Here is an 18,856-nt window from a genome sequence, read left to right on the forward strand (position 1 = left end):
ATCAAGCAGGACAATACAAGCCTTGTGCTTATTTTTCGAGCACATTAGATCCTGTAGCCCAGGCTCTGCCTGCGTGCCTCAAGTCAGTTGCAGCCACAGCACTAGCTATCAGACAAAGTGATTCCATAGTATTAGGACATTCCTTGACAGTACAAGTTCCACACTCCGTGGAAGTTCTATTAAACCGAACACAAACTCAGCACTTGACAATTGCACGTTTAACAGGTTATGAACTGACACTGTTCCAGCCACACATAGAAATCAGACGCTGCAACGTTTTAAATCCTGCTACACTGTTACCGTCAGTTAATTCGAATCCTGCCACACACGACTGTGTGGAAGTAGTTAATATTATGACTAAGGCAAGACAAGATCTGACAGACATCCCATTACCAGATCCCGACCTGACACTTTATGTGGATGGTTCATGTATGAGAACAAGTACAGGAGAACTAGTAGCCGCGTATGCAGTGACTACTGACACTGAAGTTATAGAAACACACCGTATTGACACCCTGTCTGCTCAAGCAGCAGAGCTAGTTGCTCTGACACAAGCCTGCATACACGCCAAGAACCTGAAAGTTAATGTTTATACAGATTCACGCTACGCATTCGGAGTTGTACACGACTTCGGAGTGCTCTGGCAGGAGAGAGGTTTCATGACTTCTCATGGAACCAAGATTCAGCATGGTCTCCTTATTCAAGCTCTGTTAGATGCCATACACTTACCGACATCTATTGCTATCATGAAGTGCAAAGCACATACGAAAGTTACTGACATTATTTCTCAAGGTAATGATCTAGCAGATCGCACAGCCAAGCTTACAGCACAGACTCCAGACATTCCAGTTAATCCAACACAGACACATACTCCAGATCCGACTACATGCATGACAGTTAAGGACCCTACTCAAGATGTCATAGATATCCAGTTACATGCTACTCCCGATGAAATCAAGAAATGGTCCGAACAAGGGGGGGTCCAGACAGATCAGGGATGGGTAACGAAGGGAAGAGCCACATGGTTTCTCCCCGACTCTATGGTTCAAGTCATTATCAATACCGCACATAGTCCAGCACATTTAGGAGAAAAAGCTATGTTAGACAGTATCCAGAACATTTGGTTCAACAAGCATTTACGAGCTGCAGCCAAGCAGAAAGTCCGTACCTGTATGATATGTTGCCAGTTCAATCCAGGTAAAAGTGTCCCGGTGGAACAAGGTGGATTCCAGCCCCCTGACCACCCTTTTGAGGTCCTCCAGATGGATTATATTCAAATGGAGCGATGTCGAGGTTTCAAGTATGTCCTTGTAGTTGTATGCGCTTTGTCCAGGTGGACAGAAGCATATCCAGTCCCAGATTACACAGCCGCGACCACTGCCAAGCAATTGGTTCGTGAATTCTTCCCCCGCTACGGACTCCCTAGAGTCGTATATTCTGATAACGGCCAGCCATTCTCATCTGAACTCATGAAACATGTTTCCCTTTTGTTAGGGTACCAGTGGAAGTTCCATTGTGTACGCCATCCTGAAGCAGCCGGTCTCGTAGAGAGACATAACCAGACCCTGAAAATCCGCATTGCTAAAATATGTAAAGAGAAGAGAAAGGTGTGGACTGGCTAGTAGCTCTGCCAGTCGCTTTGTTTTATATGCGCATGGTCGCACATTCCAGATCAGGTCTGTCCCCGTATGAGGTCGTATTTGGCCGCCCCCCTAACATGTGGGGTACACCTAGACCCCGAAGTATTACCGATGTTTCAAGTAATATGCTGACAGATTACCTAGCTTCCTTGATGTCTGCCCTACACTCTTGTCGTTCACAGGTTGCCGCCGCATTTCCAGACAATACCGAGGTGGCACCGCATGAAATCGTTCCCGGATGCATGGTTCTTGTCCGGAATTTTGATCGTTCAAGTCCGCTGGAGCCTCGCTGGAAGGAACCCCGACAGGTCCTCCTGGCCACCCGTACTGCCGTCAAGCTGGAAGGCAGGAAGGGCTGGGTGCATCTGTCTCATGTGAAAAGATTTTACGGACTGAAGCCTGTTTCTAAGAACATTTCCCAGGATTTGAAAGACTGCCAAAGTACTATTCTTAAGGACTGTCCCGCAAAAGACAATGATACTGAACCCTCCCTGTTAGAGAAAACTCCGCAACAGGAGTATAAGCAAAAATTAAGGTCTAGTAAAATAAGTCAGCCAGTTTGATTGTCTAAGTCCTCCCCTAGGTGAAACGGTTAGACCGGTTTCTGACATGTATAAAATAGACCCCCATAGTGAGAGAGTTAGTCAAAACTCAATCCGATGTATCGTTTTTCTAAGTTTTATATTGTTTTTCAGCCTCATGATTACCTGCACAGGTTATGCATTTTATTTGTGTTTTCCAGTTTCTCATGTAAATAAGTCTTCTATTGCTACAGTAGAGCACACGTTTAGTGATCTGCCTCCTCATGAACTTTCTTATCGTCTTGCTATGCGTAATAATTCCTTTATCCGCATGTTACATTATTCACACCAGACCAGCAATGCCACTAATTGTTGGGTGTGTGGTCGACTCCCCCCTTTCCAGACACCGAAGGGAGTTCTGCCACTCTTTCCTTATCCATTTTCACATAATGGTTCGTGTGGAGCATGGTCCACGTTAACGTCATCCTCAACAGATATGTCTTTTCTTAACAGTACATGTTTTCCAGACAAGCAAGGTCTTCCCCACAGAACAGGGTTAGATCTAGAAAATGAAGTTTATAATTTAGGTAATTATTCTTCGAATTTCATGGTCCTGAATGTTCAGTCTGATACTACTCCAGACTTACCTGCTATGTCAGTATTACCAGTCAAAGGTGAATTATGTGTCCGAAAGAATGGTTCCGTACATGTAGGACATAGTGATTGTACTACTATCGTCAAGTATAGTGACAGTAGGAAATCCATTTTCAAAGCTTCACGTCATTCTTATTTTGTTTGTGGTCAGACCGCATATGTTCGTCTGCCCCTCGATTGGGAGGGAACCTGTTGCATTGCCTTCTTACTGCCACCAGTTTTTCTAGCCCCACCTGACTATCATAGGAATTCCCACCTAGTACATACTAGACAAGAGAAACCTCCCGATTGTCGATTATACTGAAACTGCTCTAGAACAATACATAGATATCAATAAAGGTGTATTTCCTTATTTAGGTACAGTCGTGAATAGTAAACTGATACGTAGATTAACGAGAACCCTTGAAGCAGTAGTGATTGAGACTACTTCTGCTCTAAGTAACTTAACCGAAGAGCAATCCTTTATGAGAATTGTCGTGCTCCAGAATCGTCTCGTCCTTGACGTCATACTGGCCGATAGGGGCGGGGCTTGTAGAGTCATCGGATCTAGTTGCTGCATTTTCATTCCTAATAACGCGCCGTCTGTTTATTCAGCTATAACCAGACTCCATAAAATTGCCCATATGTTACACCAAGATCCAGGCACCTGGACATGGTCCGGTTGGTTCTGGAATATAATTTCCGCCTGGGGATGGAAAGTATTGTCATTTCTGGGTATTGCAGTAGCGATCATATTCAGTTGCTGCCTCTGTATACAATGTGGCCCTGCGATTTGTGGCATTTGTGCTACCTCTTGTATTCCTAGTCCCAAGTCCCGTCCTAAATCCCGTTCCAAGAAAATTCGAGACGAGCAAATGATACTGTATGAAATGATAGATGGTATCATGAATATTGATGTTTCCTGATGGAATCGTAGTGACAAGGAGGGAATGTGGAAAAGTAAATTTTGCCATGTTCTGTGTCCCTACGTGTCCCCCATCTTATGTTATGTGTGCATGATTAATATGCATATGTATTCCCCATGATCGATTAAAGACGCAATTACAGTTGTGTCCATCCCTAGTATGCCAGTTTCCAGTTCTCGTGAAAGCTACGAGTATTAGGCCTATGTAAAGTTACGTTGCCACGTTTCCCAGTGTGCACGTTATTTCATTGTAAAGTCCCCGTTTCTAGGCCTCAAAAGGGCCTGGACACCAGATTCAGCTCCTGTCTCCTGAGCCCTCGCTGAGGAGCGATACAGCCCCCACCTGTGTTCCTGACCCTTCACTTACTTCCTGCCTCACAGTGCCCGGCTCGGCCTGGCTCTGCCTACGAGTCTGCCAAGAGTATGTTATGATTCTAGTTATCAGTCCAGCCCTCCTTCTCTGCATTCCTAAGCTACTGAATCGCATCAATAGTTTCCGTCATTGTCTAGCCTTTACGTCTCCATGTAAGAGAAATACTGTATTAATGGTCATTTAATATTCCTCAACACGCACTACATGTAGAATAATGCATACACCAGTCTTAGAGTCTGTTAGCCTCTCCCCTCCTGACTCTTAGTTTATATCAACATGTTCTCTAAACATTAGATACTAGATAGGGTTTAGGTACATGTCGCCCTGACTCTCCAGACTTCAGTCTCTGCTCCTAGCACAGAGTTCATAGCCCCCAGCTTCTCCTAGTAACACGTCATTGTCCGTTTGCGCGCACCATTAGGTTAGAGGTCCCGGCTCCTTAGGTAGCCCCCTCCATGTTTCCGCCCCATTTATGACATATTCTGTTACGTTTACATCACATGTCTATGTAAACGCCTCCTGTTACACCTACTTTCACCCTTATCTTTCGCGACTGCTATTGACCACACCCACTGCTCCGCCTATCGTATGTATTGTAATGCAACTGTTTTAGTATATATGCTTGTGTACTGTTATTAAAGTTAGCGCGCTCATCCCAGATCCAGCCCCGGCAGCTGCCGGGCTCTGCCTGTCCTTTATGCTGTATTAAACCTGCAAACTCCTACTACCTCGAATCTTGACTCTTATTTATTGAGCTATCTGTTATTACTATGTCCAGTAAAACCTAGATCCGGTATTATTTATTTATATACCACAAAGATAAGACAGTAAAGTTTTCTGGTCATATAATTTGGCGGCCCAAGAGCCGTGGAAGAGCTGGAGTACCTGTTGCGCGTCAAGGTCATTTGATAAAATTTTTGCTTGCTTTGTTAAAAGCTTCGATTTCGCCTCGATGGGCAAGGGAGTTGACCATATGTCCTTTGATTTGAGGGATTCGAGGCAGAATGACAAATATTTATTCCACAATGTTTTGGGATTGCTGAGCAATGACCATATGCAGCCCTTTAAAGTGTGGGGGCTAGCTTGTTTCGTTTTTAGGCAATAGGTGATGTATCTTGCGCTCAATCCATCGCATGGAGGTTAAAGAAAATTCTTTCCGAATTTGGGCATGGGAGGTCGGTAGCATGACTATTGCGCTCCGTCTAATAAGATATTCATTTTGTCTTTAAAGATTATTGTGCCAAAAGAGATTGTAGAAAGGAATTTTGCAGTAATCAATTTTATCAACGGGACTAAGTCCTGGGAGTGCAAAGCGCTCTTCGTTCTTATGAAAGCCCCCTCCAGGCTATGAGCAACTGCCTGCATCTCAGTTGTATGCACAGAAGATCTCCCTTTGTGATCAATCCAAACGCCCAGATACTTGTATGCAATGACAGTTACCAGTGGCTTCCCTCCAATAAACCATGTGGTCTTTTTTATTTTCGCGGAGGATATTGCCATTGCTTTGGTTTTAGTAACATTTATTTCTAGCATATTGATCTTGCAGTACTGGGCAAGGGAGTCAAGTAGTCTTTGAAGGCCCACCTGAGTTTGGTCTAGGAGGATGGTATCGTCTGCGTATTGGAAGATTTTGATTTTTCTTTGATCAATTCCTGGGGGAAAGGCTCTGGAGCGGGACAGCCATTCAGGGAGGTCCCCAAGGTACAGATTAAAGAGTAATGGTGCAAGGGTGCACCCTTGTTTTAGGCCTCTGCTAGTATAGATTTTGTTAGAAGTAGACCATCTCGATGTAACTCTTACTTTAACCCAGGTGTCTGTGTGTAGGGCTATTAGTGCTTTTAATAGCGACCATGGGATGCCCCATCTTGCCAATTTTTCCCCACAGTTTAGGCCAGTTGTGAACAAGCAGATTAATAAATCTTTGTGATAGCTGTAGAACGTGACAGGTATACAAGAGGCTGTGAATAATTTTTAATTGATCTGTCCGTGACCAACAGGAATGCTTGTATAATAGCGCCCCTTGCAGATTCTGACAAGGGATTGGTTTCCTTAGCTGTGTGTTATAGAATGAGAAATGTGGAATATGGCAAATCACTTAGTGTGAAAGGAAACCTGCATGCATCAAATCAGTAGCAAATACTAAACACAAAGGATTCCGTGTAGGAAGCTGGCTCGCTATACAATAATAAAATGAGCTGGATCATGCAGTCCAGGGGTTCCCTTATGAGTGGATAGGGGCTTGCTATGGCAATCCCAAAGTGCTTGAATAGGGGGGTGGAGGGGGTTGTAGTGTGGTCGAGCAACCTTAGGCTTAACATAAAGGCGTGCAAGACCTCTGAAAATACATGCAATGGTCAATAAACGAGACGGCTCAAAAAGGAGCTCCATGCCAATTTATTAAAATAGCCAGTATCTTTATGTATGGTTAAGCATCAGTAGAAAATCGTTCCGCAAGTACGTTTTTAAATAGGAATATTTTTCAGTTTTAAAGTTTAACACTTAGGTTACCGTTGCAGAACCCAAATTGTACTAAGGGAGAGAAATCATATGCAGTTTATCGGTTCTATAGTGACTTATGGGACACTTCTCCAGGAGTTAAGGTGAGTGGTGAGCAAAGTCCAAAGCAGAACCAGTAAAACATCACTTGCAGCTCTAGGGCGGCATGGGGCACAGGGCCCAAACAGCGTCAGATGCCCAATTTAATTCAATGGAGAACGGTTGATGTAGCAAGAGGCTACATGAGGGTACTGGGGGACCAGTCCAGTGAAACCAACGAGTGGCTTCGGTTTTTGCAATGTTGGGAGACTTGGGGACACCTTTTGTCCTCTTCGAGACAGTGTCTGGGTGCAAAGAGTCATTGGGGTGTCTGGTTTCTATGTCCAGTAACACTTGTGGGTGAACTGGCCTGCCAACAGACTGCAGGCGAAGTTGGGGAGTCCACGAGAAAGAAAACCACAATGGACTTGATAACCTGACCTCTCCAACAGCTCCAAAGAAGGGGCAGTAGATGCAGTGATCTTTTCAGACGGCCTGTCTGCCCAACAGCAAGCTGACTGCAGGCAATGTCATGGAGTGGTATGCTGAGCTCTTTTCCCTTACGCCTGTCCAGGTGCCAAAGGGGGGTTGGACAAGGGGGTTCGCTTTCTCTCCTGTGAGAGAAAGCCAGATTTGCATTTTAAAGGCAGCAGCTGTTTGAAGCTTGCCGGCCTAGGAAGGCTAATCAGCTTGTCATCTTTGGGGAGGGGTGTTAAACCCTCTTCCTAGACACTTTTGTTCTTGGTCTCCTGCCAACAAATGATCTCCTCGTAGGAGGTTAGAACAGTGTCTTGGGTGGCAGGCTGGCAGAAACAAGTCAGGAGCACACCAGAGGCTGGTAGGTTTTCAGGGTGCACCTCTATGGTGCCCTTTGGGAGCATGTATTGGTAAATCCAACACAGTAATAAGTGCAAGTTTACCAATACGAGAGGTTTGATACCAAACATCCCCATTTTCAGTCATCATCATGTAGCTGGGGAACTCGTTATCGCCAGTGTCCAGAACATGTTTCAAAATGGCTTCCCTGTCCACTTCCACTGGAAGAAATAGTAATGACCAGCACTGGGGCATATCTACTCATGCAGGTATGCCCTCACGTGTAATACAAAGCACCCTGCCTCAGGGCTGTCAGGCTTGCTGTAGGGGTAACAAATAATACACGCAGTGTCAGGGGACATGGCACACAGCCTGCCCTGGCAGCCTTGCATGTGCTTGGTGATGGGTCCCAACGGGTGGCACAATGTGTGCTGCTGCCCTTAGGGACCCTTCTTAGTACTTCAGTCTGTAAGTACCAGAGGTACATACCATTTACTAGAGTCTTACAGAGGGAGCTAACGGTTTCGCCAATTGGGGTAACAATTGTACAGTTGTGGTACAGAGCTCTGGCACTGGGGACCTGGTTGGCAGGAATCCAGTATTCTTTCAGTTCAATTCACATCAGTTAACAGGCAAGAAGTGGGAGTGACCATGTCAAAAAAGGGCTGCTTTCCTACACTTCGGAATTGGAATCACTTTAATCAAGGCACCAATTAAAGCAGAGGAGATGTGTACCTTTGCAGTGGGAGGAGAAGACAGTCTCCACAGCAGAATACTATTTCAAGGTTATACAGGTGAGCTAAAGAAAAAAAGTCTATTGGGATAAAAAAAAAAAACAAGTGTTCCTTCCCTAAAAATTTATTGAAGCTAAAACCCAATTGGCATCTCTGGCCACATGTCAGTCCCTGGTAAATAGTACCCTAGAAACCCAGGGCATTGTGACCAGAGAAGACGCCTAAGGGCTGCAGCACTTATTGTGCCACCCTTAGGGGCCCTGTACCCGGACACACACACACACTGCCTTTGCAGGCTGAGTGTCCTGGTGCAGAACTAAACAAAGAGTCGACATGCCCACAAACACACTGCCCTGGCATACATCAGTCACCTCTCTAGCTGGGTGCACTATGGCAGTGGTGTGGGCACAGGTCCATGCGCCAGTGACCCTACAGTACCCAGGGCCATTCCTGGGCACCTTAAGTGCAGTGATGCCATTAAGAGTATATGGTGCTGGGAGGTTGTCATTACGAACTCCACAGCACCATGATGGCTACACTGAAGACTGAGAAGTTCATATCAAACTTCTCAGCACATTAAACCCACACTTATGCCAGTGTGTGATTTAATGCCAAATGCACTACAGAATGGCATCTTAGAGATGCCCCCTGAAACCTAACCAACTCCCAGTGTCCTGACTACGTGGCTACCGATTCAGAAAAGGGGGTGGTGATGAACAGAGTGCCTGAATTAAGCAGACCACTCTTACCCAGTCCAAAGATCAGGGCTTGATCCATCACCGTTTTTTAGCTCACTGCACCATCCCAGCTCAGAACTTGGCTATATGCAAATTAGTCTGTTCCTGTCCCAGTGCATGATGGGAACAGGGCAAACCAAACTACCAAGCCAATTCTTATACTGGGAAGGAAACAAGCTTCCGGGGACCGGTTTCTGCCATTTCAGGTGTGCCCGGCTTGCTTGAATCCTGATGGTGCAATGAGCAAGGGACTCACATCTGAGTATACCCTTCCACGCTTATGGTGGACAAAATGATTCAGAAAATGGGGTGGTGATGAACAGAGTGCCTGAATTAAGCAGACCACTCTTACCCAGTCCAAAGATCAGGGCTTGATCCATCACAGTTTTTTAGCTCACTGCACCATCCCAGCTCAGAACCTGGCTATATGCAAATTAGTCTGTTCCTGTCCCAGTGCATGATGGGAACAGGGCAAACCACACTACCAAGCCAATTCTTATACTGGGAAGGAAACAAGCTTCAGGCCGACGACGCCTGAAATGGCAGAAACCGGTCCCCGGAAGCTTGTCTCCTTTCTGGTGAAGAATTGGCTTGGTAGTTTGGTCTGCCCTGTTCCCATGATGCACTGGGCCAGGGACAGACTAATTTGCATATAGCCAGGTTCTGAGCTGGGATGGGGCAGTGAGCTAAATAACGGTGATGGATCAAGCCTTGATCTTTGGACTGGGTAAGAGTGGTCTGCTTAATTCAGACACACTGTTCATCACCACCCCCTTTTCTGAATCATACGTGGCTACCGAGGCTGCCACCACCAGACATGTTTCTGGAACACTGGGTCGAGAGCTTGCTGCTCTCGGAGGCCTCAAACAATGCACATCCTGGGACAAGGTGCCAAACCTCCTCCCCAGGATGGGCAGGGGAAGCTTCAAAGGCATGCCACCTTTTGTGAGCGTCCCCACACCAATTGCTGTACTCAGCAACTGCCCTCCACCCATTCTGACCCGCACTCTGGCAGGAAGACAGGTGGGAAACCCTAGGTGAGGAAAGGGGTTGTGCCAGCCTGTGCCAACTCCAGTGGGAGAGGCGAGGTGAAGCACAACTCTGGGCAGGGCTCCCCATCCTCAAAATGGTGGTAGCCCGATCAGAGCTAGGCCCCTGCCCCCTCCCACAGTAGAGGAGCAGGATAGGAGGTTTAGTCACCCGAGGACAGGGACCCATTGGTCCCTGACCTTGCCCTACCTGCAACGCCCCTACATTTAGTATTTAGGGGCACCCTGAAGGATTAGTTACTTACCTGTAATCCTAGTTCTCTTCCAGGGGTATACTCATTAAAGTCATAAGCACTGAATTATCTCCGCCCATGAGCGGGAACCCGGAACACATAATATACATATATATGTGTAAATATATCAAAAAGTACATAGTACTAAACTAATTATACACATATACATGTATAATAACCATAATATGCAGCCTAACATATACATAGGCTAATAAAGCCAACATTACACGTTCTGAAGCATGAAAATATGCTGTATATAAATGCAATAAACAGGCATGAGCCTAAAATGCATTTCTTAACCATGAAAAACTTTTATTTTCATCAAAGAACCTGTTGTAAACAGTTATTAGCCTAAAAGGCTGCATATGAAAAATTGTCTGTACAGAAAATCAGACTGGCACCCTGCCTTTAAGGCCCCAGAGAATCTGCACACTTTGCCTTTAAGGCCTCTAGGAGAACTTTGTTCCCATCATGCACCACAGGTGACAGTTAGGTCAGTTCTTTTGTACGGTACAGTAAACTTTTAGCAGGAATCTGCACATAAAAACTTCATAATACATATTGAAAAACTTCAATGCTACTGCTCGCCCGGGGAGGCGGGAGGGTGCTTATGACTTTAATGAGTATACCCCTGGAGAGAACTAGGTTTACAGGTAAGTAACTAATCCTTCTCTTCCAGGGGATACTCATTAATAGTCATAAGCACTGAATAGAGTAGCAAGCTCATACCCACTAGAAGCGGGCGAACAAATAAATAAATGCATAGCTGCACTTTTAAAATTACAGTGTTTAACTAGAAACAGCAAACAAATTTCTGAGTGATGCTTGTCCCACTTGTGCATCAGTCTGCGCATCAGAATCCAAGCAGTAATGGCGTGTAAACGTATGCACTGAACGCCAAGTAGCTGCTTTACATATCTCTGACATAGCCACATTCCTAAGGAGAGCTGTGGTAGCAGCTTTCCCTCTCGTAGAATGAGCCCTAGGTCTACCTGATAAAGACTTGTGGGCTAGCTGATAAGCCAGTAAGATACATGACACTATCCATCTAGAAATGGATCTCTTGGATGCTGCCAAACCAGTATTCGTAGGACCATAGTTCACAAACAAACGGTCCGTGTGTCTCAACGACTTCGTTTTATCTAAGTAAGATTTCAAAACCCTCTTTAGATCTAATGAATGCAAAGTCCGCTCAGCCGGACTCGAAGGGTTTGGAAAGAAAGTATGCAATGTTATGGATTGGTTAACATGAAAATCCGACACCACCTTAGGCAGAAAAGCAGGATGAGTCCTGAGCACCACTCTGTTTCCATGAAAAACTGTGTACGGTTCCTTGCAACACAGAGCCTGAATTTCGCTCACTCTACGAGCAGAAGTGATAGCCACCAGGAATGCTACTTTCCAAGATAAGTGTTGCAAAGACGCTTTATGTATGGGCTCAAAAGGTGGACCCATCAACTTAGTCAACACCACATTAAGCTCCCAAGGTGGAGAAGGAGACCTGACTGGAGGAAAAACCTTCCTTAATCCCTCTAGAAAATCCTTCACCACAGGCATCCGAAAAAACAAAATCTGTGTTGGCGATTTTCTATAAGCAGTTATTGCAGCAAGATGGACTTTAATAGAACTAAACTGCAAACCAGACTCAGCAAGGTAAAGATGAGAAGGCAAGATCACCTGTTCTTGACCATGAATAGGGTCAAGACCTTTACTCTGACACCAAAGGTAAAAGCGTTTCCACTTAAATCCGTAGGATTGTCTTGTAGAAGGCCGCTTTGCCTCCTTAAGAATGTTCATACACTCCGGATTCAGCTGTAAATGCCCGTACTGGATGACTTCAGGAGCCATGCTGCCAAGCGCAGGGAGGGCAGATTGGGATGAAACACTCGCCCCTCCTGTTTGGACAGAAGATCCGGGCGACAAGGCAATCTCCTGTGTGGCCTGATTGACAACTGAAGGAGATCTGGGAACCACCACTGGCGTGGCCACTCCGGGCAAATCAGTATCCTTCTGGAGTTGGTCTTGTACATCCGGATGATCACTGCTGGTATCAACGGTGTCGGTGGAAAGGCGTACAGCAAATTTTGACACCAGTCTATCAAAAGGGCATTCCCTTGAGACCCTTTCTAGGAGAACCTGGACGCGAAGACGGGGCATTTTGTGTTTGCCGCGTCTGCAAACAGATCGATGTCTGGTGTTCCCCAAGCCTGGAAAATGCTGTGCGCAACGTCTTCGTTGAGAACCCAGTCGTGCGCTTCGACAAAGTCTCTGCTGAGGCCGTCCGCCTGTGAGTTGAGACTCCCTGGTAGGTGAACTGCTGATATGGATAGGTCTCGTGCCAGTAACCAATGCCAGATGGTCTGGGCTTCTATGGACAGAGTCCTGGATCTGGTACCCCCCTGCTTGTTTAAGTAATACATGGTAGTTGTATTGTCTGTTTGCACCAGGAGGGACCGAGTCTGTAGAGATGGAGCCAGGGACTTGAGAGCAAGATGGACCGCTCTGAGTTAGAGTAGGTTGATGTGATATCCTTTCTCGAAGTCTGACCATAGCCCTTGTACCTGTAGAGGGCCCATATGTGCCCCCCAACCTAGGAGAGAGGCATCTGTGATTAGAGTCTGCGTTGGTGGGTCCTGATGAAAAGGAACTCCCTTCATTAAGTGTGCCTTCTTCATCCACCACCGAATGGAATCTCTTGCCGACTGTTGGAGATGAATTCGATCCTCTCAGCATCCCGTCCTCTGTTTCCACTGATCTTCCAGACACTGCTGCAGAGGACGCATCTGCAAACGTGCGTTTGGCACGATGAATATGCACAATGCCATGGACCCCAGGAGAGAGGATACTTGCCGAACTGTCGGACGTGCATACTGGAGGAGAAGCACGCACTTCGCCTTGATAGATGACCATCTCTCCTCCGAAGGACACGCGTTTTCTTTTTCTGTGTCCAGTTGTGCACCCAGGTAGTGGATCTTCTGGGTGGGATTCATTATTGACTTCTTGTAGTTGACTTGCAGACCGAACTTGCACATGAGTTGGAGGCATATCGCTAGATGCTCTTCTAGTAGCGATGGGGATGAACTCTTCAGAAGCCAGTCGTCTAAGTACGGATATATGAAAATCCGTCTCTTCCGAAGATAAGACGCAACTACCGCCATACATTTTGAAAATGTTCTGGGAGCTGACCTCAGGCCAAAAGGGAGTACTGAGTTCTGGTAATGTTGAGCCCCTACTTGGAACCTGAGGAACTTGCGATGTTTTCTGGATACCGGAATATGAAAGTAAGCATCTTTCAGATCGATGGAGCACATCCAATCCCCTTGGTGTAATTGAGGGAAGATCTGATGGACCAGCATTCGAAATTTCTCCCTCCGAATGAATTTGTTCAATCGTCTCAGATCCAGAATGGGTCTGAACTCCGTAGCTGGACCTTTTTTCTGTACGAGAAAAAAAAAAAAAATCGAGAGTACAGGCCTTGACATCTCTGATGAGATGGTACTGGTTCTATGGCGTTCTTCAGAAGGACATTCGCTTCCTGTTGCAAGCGCTTTATATTCCACTGAACCATCTTTAGAGGACTCATGACAGGCGGTGGCTTCTTGAATCTCAAAAGGTACCGCTCTGAATGATACTCAGCACCCATCTGTCCTTTATGATTTGCTTCCACTCGTCCAGATACCACACAATACTTCCTCCAACCGGAGTGGCACACTGTTGTGGAGGAAGCATCCGTTCATTGTTTTTGAGGCTGCTTGGTTGCAGAGGATTGCTGCCTGTTTCCATTGCCTCTGCCTCGTCCAGGTCGTCGCTGTTGGTATTGCGACCTCTGTTGATTCTGGCCTTGATTTTGCGAGGACCAAGTCGTCTGTTGGCCCCTCTGCTGAAAAGATCTTTTGTCAAAGGGACGAAAATTACCCCGACGTCTAAATTCTTTTTTCTTTTCAAGACAGACGGCCTTCAGAGTGTCCAACTCCACTTTCATTTTAGACATTTCGTCCTCAGCATGAGATCCAAACAGAGTTGAACCATTAAAAGGTAAATTTACCATTTTCCTCTGAGCCTCTGGCTTTAGTCCCGTAAGGCGAAGCCAAGCCGTACGTCTAGCACAAACACCATGTGCATAGCCATGAGCTGACAGATCCGCCGCATCAGCAGCCGCACTTATACTCTGGTTAGCCACCAATCCTCCTTCTTCCACTATTTCCAGGAAGTCTTTCTGATCCTCCTTAGGAAGTTTATCTGCAAAACGAGCCACTGAGTCCCAGAGCAGACTATCATTGCGGCCCAATAAGGCGGACGCACTGGCCACTCTCATGACCGAACCTGAGGTGTTGCACATTCTTCTCCCCAAGGAATCCATACTCTTACTATCCTTTTCAGGTGGAACAGAAGAGGTAGATGCTGCAGAATGTGCTTTTCTGACTGCCGCCACAATAAGTGAATCTGGAGGAGGGTCAGAACGCAAAAATAAAGGATCTTCTGCTGGAGCCCTGTACTTCTGAGCAATCCTAGAAGGACCAGAACCCACCGTGGCCGGAGTTAAGAATGTCCTCATTGCTGGTTCTATCAACCTGGGCACTAACGTCAGAAGAGGCCTACCAGTCGTCTTGTGATGCAGGGTTTCAAAGATGACTGACGTTGCTATTTGAGGAACTGCCATCTTGATCTTGAACTTATTCGCCCCACGACACAACACATCATTAAATGTGCCCAAATCATCCAATGGAGACACTCTGGACGGAGGAGTAGATGAAATTGTGGGAGAATAGTCTCTATATGAAGATCATAAAGAAGACTTAGATGACGTAGAAGATGGTGAAGGAGTTCTACTCCACCTCTGAGTCGCCGATCGCTGCCTCCTTCGTTCCCTTGAACGTGATTTCTCTCTCACTAAGGACCTCGAGCGTGATCTTCTATGCAGCTCCGTCTGAGGGACCGGAGCCCTCATCCCCATCAGTCCTGCATCTGGACACATCTTCCAATGTCTCAGGCTTTCCAGCCACCTCGGAGACAAGTTAATAGGCCGCCCTACACGCTCAGGTGAAGCCTCAGGTGACACCTGCACAATATTCAGTCCAGTTTAAGACTTGGAGGCTCTGGAAACTACACTGTGCTCAGAAACCAATGAGCCAGATGGAGTCCGTTGTCTGGGCACCAATTGTCTGTCATTCGACACCTGCCCTGAGGTTGAGCCCGAATGAGCCATCACAGACGAGTCCTGGTGCACTATCTCTTGCCCCACCGCAGACCTGTCGTCTTGCTGGTCTCGCGGAGAAGACATATGTTCTGGACTGATGTCTGACCTCGACAAAGACCTAATTGAGGTCCGAGAGGCCGGTCTTGATAGTCTCGACGCCGACCCGTGTTCAGGTGGGGGAGACCTAGACACTCCATGCTTCGAGCCCGAAGCAAACTTCGACATCGACTTATGTCGCGATGGAGACCTTGATCTTCTCTTTTTAGGTCTCGACGTCGACTCCTTCGACGCCGTCCTTTCTCTCGACGTCGACCTCTTCTTCAACGACGTCGTAGGTCTCTCCGACCTCGTTCTATCCTTAGACGTCGACACACATTCCTTAGACGTCGACACACATTCCTTAGACGGACGCCTCTCTTCCATCGACGTCGACCTCTCACGAGTCTTCGACGTCGAACGTGGAGCCCCCGACGTCGTCTTTACAGCAATCAACACCAGATGTCTCGACGTCGAGAAGGATTTCGACGGCGACTGTCTAGACGCTGAACCTTGCCTCACCGGCGAAGTTGTCGACAGAGCCCTCTTCGACGTCGACAATGCTGACGGCGATCTGGCGATATGCACCTGAAGAATCTCCGTCCCCGAGCCTGCAGCCTTTGTTCGATTTCAGAGTCTCCCATTGAATAACATTGGGCGCCCGAAGGTCCAAAAGCACTCTGCACCCAGCCGCCCGAGTGCCGCTGGAAGTGCAGCAACTACCCTACTCTACTTCGCCTGTGTAAGTGACCAGGAGCTCAGCTCCCACAGCCGCGTGGCCTGTCTGTTAGAAGCCACCATCCGAAGGCCCCCTATCCTCCATAGGATAACATTGGGCCTACTCTCTCTGCACCCAGCTGCCCCTGTGCCGCTGAGGGTGTAACAACTGTACCTACCTGACCCTGGGAGACGCCGAGTCTATGCCCAGAACCTTAACTCTGCCAGTCGAGTACTTACCCAAAAGCTGATAACTCACTTTTCTTCCATAGGGTAACATTGACTGGTTTCACTTGGAAATTCTTTCAAGTGTGGAGTTTTGAAACTTTAGAATATTAATCGAAAATCAGGCGAACGACAAATTCAGATTTACTCACCTGTTCTCAAGAGAGATCTCAGTGCTGTATAATTCAGCCCAGCACTGAACCTGAAAAGTAATTATAACCGTGATTTACAGTTAACACAATTTTCCTCCTTAGGAAAACAATGTCTGGTTTTCACCAGAAAATACTTCTTAAGTGTCTAATTCCTAAAACTACAAATATTCCTTAAAAATAGCCTGTATGACTTAAACGCATTCTTTCAATTGTTTACAGGAGCTACACCAGTGCTGGATCCAGGATCCAACACCGAGTAAGAAAAAGTAACGATAACATTACTTACCTGCTAAGTGAATTTCCTCCCATAGGATAACATTGGTGATTCTATGTGAGAAAGTTTGTCAACTTTTAAAATGCAATAATATTCCTTAACCTCTTCCATGCTCATGACGAGCTGAGCTCGTCATGAGGCACGCTTGAGCTGCACTCGTGACGAGCTGAGCTCGTCATGACCGTTGGAACATTCACACGCGGGGATAATTTCCCCGCTGTGCTGAATGTTCCAAAACGGGTGTGGCTGTGACGTCATGAGTGCAGCTGCACTGTGCCTCATGACGAGCCGAGCTAGTCACAAGCACAGCGGCCCCGCCCCCCCCTCTCACCCCCGCACAGCAGGGGGGGGGGGGGGGAACACCCCGCAGCGAAGGGGTTAAAATTCTCAACTGTAACTAAAAAGCTTTTACTCAATTGTTTACAGGAGATGTCCCAGGACTGAATTTAGGATCCAGTCCTGTGGTTAGAAAAGTAATCCATAAAGTAACTAATTGCATTTAACTAGAAATTCCCATTGAGCTTAATGTTATATTCTGTTTGAAATTGTGTTGCCTGTTGCAACAACTGTAGCTATTGTATTAGACTATTTGAAAAGTATTTAACTAAAGTATCTCATTCTGAGAAAGTATATTTTGATACCTAGTGTTGGTTCTAAAATAAAACTATACATTTTTTACAAACAATTGGCCTAGAGTTCAGTTCTAGAGTGTGTGAGACCATTTGCAGACTGTGTACAACAAATGCTTTACATTGACCTCTAATACTGCCTTACTGCTCGACCAAGCTACTACTTTAGAGAGTAAGGTTATATCGAACGTTAGCCTCTGCAAAACCCCTGGGGACTGTGGACTCTGTGCACACTGTACCTTATTTTGATCCAACATATACAGAACCACTGTCTTACAAGCATTCTGTAGTAAAATTTGATGCACCAAAACAGCAAGTGGTTTATTCACAATCAAAAACAATTCGCACAAAACATTTTAATAATGTTAAGAAAAATAACAGGCTTTGTACTTGGTTCAATAGGTGAAAGTTTCAGAAATTACTGTCATAGGATAGCGGCTCAACGAGAAAACTTATTGGCTTAATTTTGTACTACGCTGTAAATACAGATACTTGCTCGGGGAATAACAGATATACTTTGGCCTGGATGGTGGTGCATGCATATATCAGACCATTCCATAATACCCTTGTACAAGTAAAGAATCAAGGGATGATTAAGGAGTTAAACCTCTTTCCCAAACAGATCAACCATGTGATTTATTCTTCATTTTAACAATGCAAAATATTATCTTCACTTCGAGCTCTCAGAGGTTCCGGCCTTTAAGCTATAGTATAGTAATGCATAGATTGCCTTAATATTTGCCTCAACGCACCTAAACAGCAAACTACTATAAGTCTGCCATGCTACATCAAATGTGTTAAACTTAATCCGACAAGACCACATCACTCCCACTCAAGGCCTCGCACTACTTTCCTGTGGACAGAATAATCTCATTCAAAGCTCTCTCCATCGCCCACCATGCGATCCAAACAGCGCCCACTTTGTTCAATTAAAGCTTGGAATCCACTGAAAAAGCAGGCGAATCAGAATTAAAATGCTCAAAGCACAAAATCTCAAAACGCTCTTGCATCTTATAAATACACAATTTTGGCAACAATTAAGAAACCTCTTCTTTGAAAATCAGGAACATGAAGCACATTGGTTCACTCAGCCTCTTCAGAGGTACAAAGTATTATAAAAACTAATACATGCGAAATAGCTTAATCACCCAGGCCGAGAGGGCCTAGCTTTCTAAATTAGATGTAGCCTTAAGATTCTAAAAACTATATGAGCAAAGTTACTTACTACACAAATCATGAAGCTGTGTGACGCAACTTTTAGTGCTCTACAAACTTCAATGGGTGAGCCAATACATTTCTAAAGGTCACCCTCTGTCCGTTACCAGATCGCCATCAACAAGGCACCAGATTTACAATCCTGAGTATTTACTGTGTAAGGAACTTGTATAGGGCATACGTTTTACCTTTTAAGGTAACTTAATGGGTTTTCA

At 45.9% G+C, this 18,856-nt stretch overlaps 1 protein-coding gene across 2 annotated transcripts in view; it reads right to left on the reverse strand.

Moving 5' to 3' along the window:
- The window catches only part of MARCHF7 (membrane associated ring-CH-type finger 7), a 263,235-nt gene that overhangs the window by 41,927 nt on the left and 202,452 nt on the right, over positions 1–18,856 (reverse strand). The gene's annotated exons all lie outside the window — the stretch shown is intronic.

Source organism: Lissotriton helveticus, chromosome 3_1 (genome assembly GCF_964261635.1).
Source record: "Lissotriton helveticus chromosome 3_1, aLisHel1.1, whole genome shotgun sequence".
Lineage (NCBI taxonomy): Eukaryota > Metazoa > Chordata > Amphibia > Caudata > Salamandridae > Lissotriton > Lissotriton helveticus.